Genomic DNA, 12,602 nt, shown 5'->3' with positions numbered 1-12,602 from the left:
AAACAAATTTTTCGAATGGTCTGAAAAATGGCAGATGAAATTCAACGTGACAAATGTAAAGTACTCAGTATAGGAGATGTAAACAGGGAAACCAGATACCAGATGAACAACGATGCTATAGAGAAATCCGACTGCGAGAGAGATTTAGGAGTAATGATAAGTAGGAACCTTAAGCCAAGTAAACAATGTGTTTTTGCTCGTAACAAGGCTAATAAAGTACTTGGGTTCATACAAAGGAGTGTTAGTTACAAGACTAGCGAGGTCATCCTAAAACTGTATCTTGCTCTTGTGAGACCACACCTGGATTACGCAGTTCAGTTCTGGTCACCGTATTACAGAATGGATATAGAATCCTTGGAAAGAATTCAGAGGAGAATGACAAGACTAATCCCGAGCATTAGGAACCTTGAGTATAGAGACAGGTTAAAGCATCTTAATTTGCACTCCCTTGAGAGACGTAGAGCGAGGGGCGACCTGATAGAGGTGTATAAGTGGAAGGCAGGGCTAAACAAAGGGGACATTACAAAGGTACTCAAACTATCCAACCAGGAGCGAACTCGTAACAATGGTTTTAAATTAGACAAATTTAAATTTAGGCGTGAAATAGGTAAACACTGGTTTGGAAACAGAGTAGTGGATGAATGGAACAAGTTACCAAATATCATCATTAACTCGAATACGCTGAATTGCTTCAAACATAGGTTGGATGCTCATATGAGCAATAGGGGTTGGGTGTAAACGGGACTGCCCAGTATGGGCCAATAGGCCCGCTGCAGTTTCCTCCATTCTTATGTTCTTATGTTCTTATGTGTGTGTGTGTGTGTGTGTTTGGAGGGACATACAGCAGCAAGAACAGAACAGAAAGCCCCTATAGCGTTCACCGACCAACAGATATTAATCTATTGTCGACGGAACAAGTTTATACCATTACAGTAAAACACTAAACGAGGGAAGCACTAACGTATGTCCTCTTATTATTACAGATTATGTCGGACATACTGGGAACTGAATGAATGGTGTGATGCTGACGACCAGAGTGGGAAAAAAAACGTTGGGTTGAATGTTGGCGATCAACGCATTTATATGTTACAGTACATACACATCTACTAAAAATTTCTCCTCCCATACTGCTTATCACATCAAACGCTCTACCAGACTGAACAAATAAGCAACTTATATTAAACTAAACTTGATGACAAAGAAAAAAAAATGGAGAATACTGTTGCTACTGGACTGAATATTTATAACCTGGATAAAACAAGAGAGGTGCAGCAGGCAATAACAGCAGCAGTTGAAAAGGAAATTGAGCCGACGGTCGTGTAAAAGTCTGGAAGAGTGAGCATATATGGAAAATAAAAACTTAAAACGAAAAACAGTACGTAGGCACGATTTCAAATATAGCTACTCGAGTTACCAGAGAGAGAGAGAGAGAGAGAGAGAGAGAGAGAGAATTACAAACTTACTAAGAGACATAAAAAAATACAATGTAGTTGAGAAATACAATTATATTCACGGCGACTTGCACACGGATGGATCAATGAGAATAATACATATAAGATCCACGTCAGGGTCAAAGGGGATTAAGTCACATATCAGCTATTGAATGCTATGTACCCGGGGACTAAAACCTTTCTTGCTATGCTCTTTTATCGTTATTCTTATACTTTGTGTTTTATTATTTTACCAGATTTTTTTTCCTTTGGTGTATTTTACAGATAGTCTTTCGTTATTTGAGTTTTCTTTTGGAAACTAATTCACTCCCTCCGAACACTCGCGGCACCTCACTCCCTCAGTCACTCGCGGCACCTCACTCCCTCAGTCACTCGCAGCACCTCATTCCCTCAGTCACTCGCGGCACCTCACTCCCTCAGTCACTCGCGGCACCTCACTCCCTCAGTCACTCGCGGCACCTCACTCCCTCAGTCACTCGCGGCACCTCACTCCCTCAGTCACTCGCGGCACCTCACTCCCTCAGTCACTCGCGGCATCTCACTCCCTCCAAACACTCGCTGCACCTAACTCACTCGCGGCCACTACACCTCACACTGGTAGAGTCAAGAGACACAGTGTTGCAAACTTTCTCCTGATTAATATCCAGATAAATAGTGGTGGCGATCATAACCAACGTCCTACACCAACATAAACAACGTGAAAGAGAGAAACTTGTCCATGTTAGTTGTGTTGAAGTGTTGAGGCTGAAACTTATAGTGGTAGTGTGTGTGTCCTTGTACTTGTGGTGTGTCCTTGTAATGTGTCCTTGAACTTGTATTGGTAGTGTGTGTGTGTGTGTGTGTCCTTGTACGTAATAACATTAACTGTAATAATAAGATAATCCGACGCTGATAAGAAAATCACTAATTTATCCTTTTGGGGAGAAATTTTTCGCCACAATAAATTTAGCAGGAAAAGGAAGAGAGTTTCCAAGAAGGTTTAATGAGAGAGAGAGAGAGAGAGAGAGAGAGAGAGAGAGAGAGAGAGAGAGAGAGAGAGAGAGAGAGAGAGAGAGAGAGAGAGAGAGAGAGAGAGAGAGAGGCAAAACTAACAGGAATGGAATCAAAACAAGACACGCGAAAGATACATTCACGGTTAAAAGTCATGTTACCTCTCTTACTGCTCCACGAACCCCGAGATTCAGACTCGTGAATCCGAATCATTAAACACTGACAAATTACACTCTCCACGGATGCATCTCTCTCTCTCTCTCTCTCTCTCTCTCTCCCTCTCTCTCTCACTCCCTCTATATAGATGTGAATTATTATGACTATCTTTCTCTCGCTCCGTGTTACTTTCTCAATATAGATGATTTATTTTGACTCTCTCTCTCTCCCGTGTTTGGTGCCTGGATACACCATAGTCAAGTTACTGGGCGGTCTATAATATACAGCTGATTTAGTGCCGTCCTTCTGCTAGCTGTTAAGTCTCTCTTGACACTATCTATAATGTGGTAGTAAGTTGAGAGAAGAAGAGGAGGAGGAGTAACTTTATCGCAAATTTATGTTCGACTCACACACATGGTAACAACGTCAATTTATGTGTCTGAAGCTGTTGAGACGCGAGAGACTGTGACGGCCTGAACAGCATTGGAAGTTTCTTGACTCTTGTGAAAGTTACTATTGGGTGTTTGTTATGAGTGAAAGTTATCATTGGGTGTTTGTTATGAGTGAAAGTTATCATTGGGTGTTTGTTATGAGTGAAAGTTATCATTGGGTGTTTGTTATAAGCGAAAATCACACTGTAAGGATAGGATTATGTTATCATATTGATCACAACATTAGCTTGACTCTCACAACATCATAACCATCACCAAAAAGAACAAGAACAACAACAAAAGGAAACAAACACAAGTACAAAAAACAAACACAGCACGAACAGGTTTACCCCCATTTAAATTCGCTCGCTGAAACACCTATGATATAAGACATTCTTGCTCGTATTTTAGTCTCTCCAGCGCTCGGACCAGCATCATGCATTTCCGACTGAATTTATCACATCACTTGTTGTGTTGGGCTAAACTGTGAACCTCCGTGCCAGAACCTCGCCCAATCCTTCACACTAATGAGTTCTAAGTCTTTTCTCCACACCGACAAGAGACGATCATAACGTTGTATCTATGAGTCAATAATTACAGGTGTAGAATGGGTAAATCTCCTATAAATACCCCATTATTAGTATTAAATAGGTTTAATTGGTGTTTTACTGAGTTTATGGATATAGAAAGGAAGGGGAAATGTCAACTTTTTGGAGGGGAAACTTGGGAATTTTTGCTTGCATTTTCAAACATCTTTTTAATTAATTCTACTTAAAAAGGATCCTCTTTCACTCTTTCACCTTCAGTATTAACTAATTAAAAAAAATCTCAGGTAGGATCATACTGTGAGGGTAAAGATAAATGATCATCAAATATTCAATGAAGGATAAGTTTAAAGAAAAGTTAGAAGCAAAGTAAATTTAAATATACAAACAGGAAAGATACGAAAAAAATTAGATTTCCCCAATATATAAAAGTTGTGATGAATTCGGAAGTCAGAAAAAAATAATGTAAAATCCAGAGTGAATAATTTCTTGATCATAACATTAATACCAAATCTTACGTCGAATATTTTATAAACAGAAGATTATGACAGTATTAAAGGAACTCTCCGACACTGGCCAACAATACCAGTATAACGTTACATTGGAATCATACCACGACAAGGGCTGCTCTCCACCACACATGCTCTCCTTTAGTCATATCTTGGGGCTATACACTACACGACATTCCCTCTCATAGATTACCTGGTGTACTCAAGTAGTCGTTCCAGAAAACAGAATTAATTAAACGCCACACGACAACAGGTCCAGTTATCAGTGGGTGATGATTACCGTGTTAAAGAGTCGCTAATTGTCCCCTGTGTATTTCCTGTTACAAACTACACCATTATTTATCACTAGTGCTCGAAATGTGTTTTGTTTTGGACTTCTCGCTATATTGTTAAGGGTGAAATAATTGTAAAACACCATAAGAAAAAACTATTAGGAGTCTTATTATGGTGTAAATTATTTTTTTTAATACAAACTGATGATTTTTTACCAGATGAAACGCTTCTGTAAATGATGTTTATGATACTAGAAACAAGTGGATATAAATCATTTATACAATATACGACATAGCTTTAATAAGAACTTAAAAAAAATAAAAAAATAAAGTCCCTTATACACCACGGCCACAGCAGTATGCAGTACAGGTGTTTGTACTCGGAGGAAGGGAATAAATTAACGAGTGGATATTCCTGGACGACACCTACAAACACTTTTCAGTACAATACAGAACAAACGTCTAACTACTTTTTAAACTATAATGTTGTATCTGATGAAAAAAAGGTCACTACATGAATGAAGTAATTGTCCAAACAACAGTGGTCATGATGGTGCAGGCGGCAACAAATTCACTGCGCCAGTTTAATTAGCAAGACTCGGGTGTAAGGTCTCTCTCTCTCTCTGATGGAACGCTCGGTCTGCTGAATAGCTAATTACTGTACCACAATTGACTGTGTCACTGGAAGGAGTGAAATACCGCTGTTCTCTGATACTGAAGGCCCAAGATTGTATTGTGTACTTTAATATCTGATCTATGCTGTTTCTCTCCGCCTCCCGTGCCATGAGACATACTGTACCTTGACCTTTACTTTATATAGTACTAAAGTGTTAGCGTTTGTCGTGTAGAAATGTTGTATTGGTGAAGGTGCAAGTCCCAACTAACACCTGTGCAGGAAATAATTACAACACAGAGTTTTGTCGTATTTTCTTTTTTTTTAAACAACTGAGTTCCCAACAATACTATTCCTGGTTTGTATTGCTGTATTTATTTCGCCTGAATGTTAACACTAAATCGATCTAATAAATAATTTCGAATCACCTAAATATAATCCCACCATCTTATTTCAACCAAATATTAACCACCCTAACGCTAACCTAATTTAACCTAAATTAACTAACCTAACCTACCTAATTCAATATCGGTAAAATCTGATTACGCTAAAATACGGAAGCCTCTTGTAAATAAGTCCATTATACAATATACATCTACTTATTTCCAAAGAGTTCGAGAAATACAGAAAGAACAATATTCTCAACATCACAAAACAGGCTGCTGTATTTAACAATTAATTCGGACGACCATCCCCCAAAACTCAAGTCCACGTAACAACAGATTTATGAATAATTTATGAATATTATCCACAACTTATACACGATTAATACTATATAATCATAACTTCTGAGGTAAGTGGAGGCAATTTTATCGTTTGAATATACAGTACATCAAACATTATAGAATAGTAATAGTAGAAATATACGGTAATACAATCCTCTGAGGCATAAAAGAAAGCAAATATTTTCACGGTGGCTTAACTCTGTGCTTGGCAACGAGGTCCACTTAAGCCGATCCTAAATAGAGTTTCTAAGCGAGTCTATTTCACAGCTCGTCGACCATCTTCCACCTCTACTATTATTACAAATTTTTCCACACGGGGGCAAAATATTCGACTGTGTACCCAAACCTTCGCCTTACATTTCTCAGGAGTTATTTTTAGAGATGAAAAGTAAAATTCAGATAATCTTGAAAATCCTCCTTTTTACGGCTCGTCTTGCCTCACTCTTATGCATCTCACCTTGCTTCACTATTCTCATTCATTTCCTCTTCTTTTCCTTAGAGGGGAATGAAACTAACACAGTGCACATAAACTTATTCACAGGAGTGTACGTTGTGTAGTTGTAAATAGAAGAGGGCTAATACTTTAAATAGTATCCCCTGGTCAACACGACACAGCTACGCCACATACCGATTAAAGTTTTTATCGCTGTTGCAGTTTTTCCCGTTTTTTTATTTTTTTAGAGTAACCAAATATATTAGACTATTTTAGGTTAGGTCAGGTCAGGTCAGGTCAGGTCAGGTCAGGTCTCGTCAGGTCAGGGCAGGTCAAGTTAGGTTGTGATTCACCATTTTTTATCTTGTATGAATGGTTATGTAAAATACGATGAGTCAAATATGTTCAGTGAAGTTACCAAAACATTTATAGTTATTAAAATTAGGTGAAGTTTAAATGGTAAATTTGTTTGCATGTGATTAAAATATATAAGACTTGTTTATAAATAGTCATAATAACTTGAGATATAATCATGTCAGGAAAGAATTGAAACAGAGGAGAGTGACCAGTGGTGTCAGGGATGAATATAAACACTATTTTTTTCCCAATATAGTCGCATATAGTCCTTTTGCAATGCCAGTCTAACACTCCTCGATAACACACACACACACACACACACACACACACACACACACACACACACACACACACACACACACACACACACACACACACACACACACACACACACACACACCACTAACCGTAATACATCAGTTAATTACAACTCCCAGCGGCATTAATCACCCTAAGTTGTAAGCCACATCACAATACCCGAATAACTTTAGCCAACACCTCCGAGATATTCTGTGACATATTGCTATAACATAAGTCTGTCTGTCACTAAGGTTTATAAGCTCGTTTATCAGGCGAGTTCATATACTAAAACCGATTATTATATACAAACTTGATATAAGGTTCTGTTAATTTATAAATGGGGAGTTATATTACTTCTCTGAACACATGATAACATTGGGTTGCATCATTACACTAGTGGTATATCTCCAGGTAATGTTACAGGTGAATGTGAGGTTAAGTTTAATATATAACGAATTATTTCTTTACTCATACCCAAGGAGACTATGTTGACTGTCATGTTATAATTACGCTAGTAAGGAGATTTATAGATGCGGTGATGTCCAATTTGTTAAATCGTTCCCCGTCTGTATGAATGACTACACTGTGTATTAGTATCTCGAATATATTTCTCAGCAGGTATATATATATATATATATATATATATATATATATACATATGTCTTGCTATGTCATCTCTATCTCATTACGTCATTCCCTGTTGCTTCACTTAGTTCATCTCCACTACAGTCTGTGGTCGGTGGAGAGCGCTATTATAATTAACTAACCAACTGTGATGACTTAACGAAGTCATTAACAAAATTTCATGGTTGCCTGTGGCTGTACCTCGGTAAGAGCGCTTTTCCAGATGACGAACAGTTAGTTCGCATTTTGCGTAATAATTAGTAAGAAAATTCACTGTTGAAAACAAACTTTGTTCCCACAGGAAAAATCTACAAAGGGAAGAACCGCTATATGGAGGAGGGGGAGGGAGGGAGGGAGGGAGGGAGGGAGGGAGGAGGGAGGAGGAGGAGGAGTATTGTGTCACCACCACAAGTCACACCACTAAGGTAATTTACATACCGACTACAGGTAATATAAGGCCGAGTCTCCCACAAGTGAAGGAGAGCTCCTCGATGTCTCCACCTACTCTCTCCTGTGTATTTGGGTAGGTTAGGTTAGATTAGGTTAGGTTAGGTCAGGTTAGGTCAGGTCAGGTCAAGATGTGAATGCTGGTGAATAATGCTGGATCAAGTTATGTTAGCTTTGGTTAAGCTAAGTTAGGCTACGCTAGAGTAGATTAGGCTAGGTTAGGTTAGGTATTGCTGGACTTGCCTTACTGTGGAAAAAATGAACATAGCACAACACATGTATTGCAAAAGTACGAATGAATGAATGAATGAATTTTATGCATCCTTAATTTCGGAAACTATTTCGACATTCTATCATTTAGTTTGTTAATTGATTCATGTGTCTCTTGCGTGTATATAATTAAGATGATGTAAGTCTTGTAATCTTGTCTATAAATTCGTTATACAAGATGATGACACGTATCTTTTATGTAATGTGTGTGTGTGTGTGTGTGTGTGTGTGTGTGTGTGTGTGTGTGCAATAATAATACTACTAATAATAATACTACTACTACTACTACTAATAATAATAACAATAATAATAAACCCAATGTACACCATACATTCAGGAAGCAGCCAACAAAGGTGCGGCTCTTGGTTATAAATAGCCAAAAGGCCACTTTGACGCCAGGCTGGGCGGCGTGGCCATGGACAGCAGGGGATAGATAAATGGCGCGCCACGCTCCGCTCCACTCCACTTGGTTGACTGCCTCTGCCTCCTAGTGCACCCTCCCTCCCTGACGAATATCTCCCAGTTATCTCTCTCCTGTGTATCTCCCAGTTATCTCTCCTGTGTATCTCCCAGTTATCTCTCTCCTCTGTATGTCCGAGTTATCTCTCTCATGTGTATCTCCCAGTTATCTCTCCTGTGTATCTCCCAGTTATCTCTCCTGTGTATCTCCCAGTTATCTCTCCTGTGTATCTCCCAGTTATCTCTCCTGTGTATCTCCCAGTTATCTCTCTCCTCTGTATGTCCGAGTTATCTCTCTCATGTGTATCTCCCAGTTATCTCTCTCCTCTTTATATTAGATTATAATTATTGGTTCATAGGTCACTGTTAACTTTACCCTTTGTACAGGTTATTGACGTACAGAACCACCCATCTGAATAATGAGTTTACGTGTACAGTAACTTGTAATGTCTATATATAACGTAAAGTTCGCACGTATGCTTCGAGTAGAGGTACTGTATTTTTGACAGGGTGTTGAAGGTTCAGGTAAGCTACAAGTGTTAGTTCTGTATTTTGTACCTGGTGAGCATATACAGGTATTAGGTAAAAGCGCAGTACTAATCAATTAACCAAGGTAGCACATTATATTAAAGGGAACCGACATCTATACTTCAAAGCAAACTGCGGGAATTATCTGCCTGGATGACACACTTGTATTGATGTGTACAGACAGATGATATGTTGAGTTCGAAGATGGAATTTGGGATTTGTGAAGAGTACATCTCATAGTTCTGTTTATAACGAGACGGTGATTAATGTAGTAGTTTTAAAAGTATTATATGAGGGCTTTTTTTGGTTATTGTTAATTCACTTTATTTTACTCTAATTATCTTATGTTTTTTTTTTTTTTTTATTTTACAAGACTGGCACCTGGACAAGAAGCTGAATCTCCACTAATAGGTTAAAGTGTGTCTGGGAAATTACAAAATTATTTAACCACATAAAATTAGATACAAAAACTTATCAAGACAGAGTTCAAGTTCCCTAACACTATGGTCGAGTGGTTACGGAAATTATACCTGCCGCCACGCTAATTATCACCTCACCTTCCTTCCTCTTTACACCTTTTCTCTGTTTTCCTGTTCCTCCTCCTCCTCCCCTCTCTTTCATTCGTTTTCCAATTGTCCTTTTTTATCACTTCCTTTCCAATTTGACTACTTTCCTCTACGTGAATCTCCCCTCTTGCATCCCTTCCTCTCCCTTCCTTCCCCTCCCTTCCCTCTCGTATCCCTTCATCTCCCTTCCCCTCTCTCTCTTGCAACACATCCCCTTCCTTCCCTCCCTGGTGGTGGTGAAGAAGGGGAAAGTTCTGGCTGCAGTAGGTATGACGGGGAACACCCAACACAGCCACACTGGAGAACACCTTAGAAGGCTGAGTTGGTTGTGGTATCAGATGAGAAAATAAGAACCAGTATTATGAATTCATGACACATTATGTAGTTATGATATTGTTCTTTACATTCTGTTGTTAGTAATTGTATTTTTTCGTGTTTCTTTCTCAATGGTATATCCTTCTCAGTTCATAAAAATGTTCAAAAGTTTAAAACACTAAGTTGATTGTGTAGATCTATGTCAGCAGGTATGTGAGCAGGTGTGTGAGCAGATGTGTGAGCAGGTGTGTGTGTGTGTGTGTGTGTGTGTCTTGTACTAGAGTGTCCCTGAAGCTCTCCAGGTCAATAGAGTCTGCTGGTTGTTCTCTCTGGACCTCGGTAAAACTTTTCTACTTTCACTCCCCCTTCACTTGAGCTCCTCCCCACCTCCCCCCCCCACCACCCCAGAACACCCCTCTCCACCACCCTCCTACCTGCCGGCTTCCCCTCCGCTAACCACGAGGTACCACTCAGACAATCACCAGTTTCCGGTCCACCCACCCGACGCCGGTAACTACTAGGTACGGTTCCTCCCCCTTGACCATGACCGTGTACTTCATGTGTGTGTGTGTGTGTGTGAGAAGTGGTTTTATGTAAGGACTTTGCTGGTGTTTGTGTACACAGAAAGGCGTCTGTGTTTGTTGTTTGTTTATATATCTAGTCGTTATCGTTTTGGATTCTGTCTTTTCATATATTTTTCGGTGAGATGGGTGGCGGGGAGTGGCGGGGGAGGGGAGGGGGGTGGCGGGGGGAATGGGGGGGCAGGGGTGGCTGGATGTAAAACGCAAGTGCGAGTCGCCCGGTGTGTGAAAGTAACGACCTGAATACATAGATACGGTATTGATATTCCCCACCAACCAATTTCTCCGTGAAATAAATTCCGTACAATTTTCTGCCCAGTTCACGATGACCTTTCGGGTAATCGTCATCTCTCAATGATAGTCCTGATATACCATACATATTTCTCCACAGTTTTTGGTAAAGGCTTTAAGGTTTAGCGGGAGCGGGTGAATAGATTTATCGGATACTCATGGGAAGTTCTATTGAAGTTGTTCACAGTCATGGTTGGGCAGTCCGTGTTCAGCAGAATACCACAGCTGCCACGTCTGTGTTATAGCAATTACTGGTCCAATACATAGATGATTGAATCCCTTCTTTCCATCTCGGATTTATAACATCAAAGAGTCCGTCATTTATTAAAACCCTGATTGAAATCTCTGCTCTCGGCCAGGGGTGGATAATGAAGGCAAAACAACTCTTCAAAGGCTAGCAGGAGTGTAATATTGTTCACAGGGACTTTGGGAGATAATTCGTACATTACATCTTTATATTCGAGGGATTTCAGGCTTAACAAATATCCATCAACTATTTATTTAATGATGGTGGACTTATGGCTGACTTCAAGTCCAACGCCTTGACCTAGCATATGGCCCTAGACGACCAGCACTGTGCGAGTAAGATACCCAATAGCTGACTAGTCCTGTGCTAGTATAAGACCCTATAGATGACCAGCCCCGTGCTAGTATAAGACCCTAGATGACCAGCCCGTGCTAGTTTAAGACCCCTAGATGACCAGCCCGTGCTAGTATAAGACCCTAGATGACCAACCCGTGTTAGTATAAGACCCTAGATAACCAACCCTGTGCTAGTATAAGACCCTAGAGATAACCAACCCTGTGCTAGTATAAGACCCTAGAGATAACCAACCCTGTTAGTATAAGACCCTAGATAACCAACCCTGTGCTAGTATAAGACCCTAGATGACCAACCCTGTGCTAGTATAAGACCCTTGAGATAACCAACCCTGTGCTAGTAAATGACCCTAGAGATAACCAACCCTATGCTAGTATAAGACCCTAGAGATAACCAACCCTGTGCTAGTAAAAGACCATAAATTATCTCCCCATTACTAGCAAAAAGAACCAGAAATATAATAATGACCAGTTCTGTCTCTTACGATCGACTACTGAAGGAGTAACAAGTGAAGTCATTATTACTGACAAAAAAACAAAACACTATAGTTAAAGTGTTGTAGAATACGTCTCATTATGTTACTTAATTGTTAGAAAATAATAATCAGATGAACAGAAAAAAAGACGAAAAGGAAGATGAAATAATAGAAGAAAAAAAGAAACAAGAAATAATAATGAGAGAAAATTGAAGAAGAAAAATTAGAAACCAGGGAAAAATAAAAAGAAAAGAAAAAGTGAAAATTGAGAAAAAGAAACGAGAAAGAATAATAAAAAAGAATCGCAAAAATGACTAAAAAATTTTTTGAAAAGAAGAAAGAAAGAAAATTAGAGGAAGAAGGCACCACCACCACTACCACCACGACCACCTCCGCTACCACCATCACCACCTTCTCTACCAGACACCTGAAAGCCACGGCCACACAGCCAAATGTCGGGTCGCTCTTCATCACCACCAAAATCTCACTCGCATCTCACATCTCTATATATTTTCTGAAGCAAGATTTACAGGTTATTTACTACCCTTGTGATATACTGGGACGGAAAGGAGACACGCCAGTTTATCACAGATGAAGCGTCCATGAATGATGACGTATAGGAGAAATACATATATACTGTATAACGTGTATTATGGCCCTACA

Source organism: Homarus americanus, unplaced genomic scaffold (genome assembly GCF_018991925.1).
Source record: "Homarus americanus isolate GMGI-L3 unplaced genomic scaffold, GMGI_Hamer_2.0 scaffold24922, whole genome shotgun sequence".
Lineage (NCBI taxonomy): Eukaryota > Metazoa > Arthropoda > Malacostraca > Decapoda > Nephropidae > Homarus > Homarus americanus.
Note: the sequence above shows the minus strand (reverse complement) of the source record.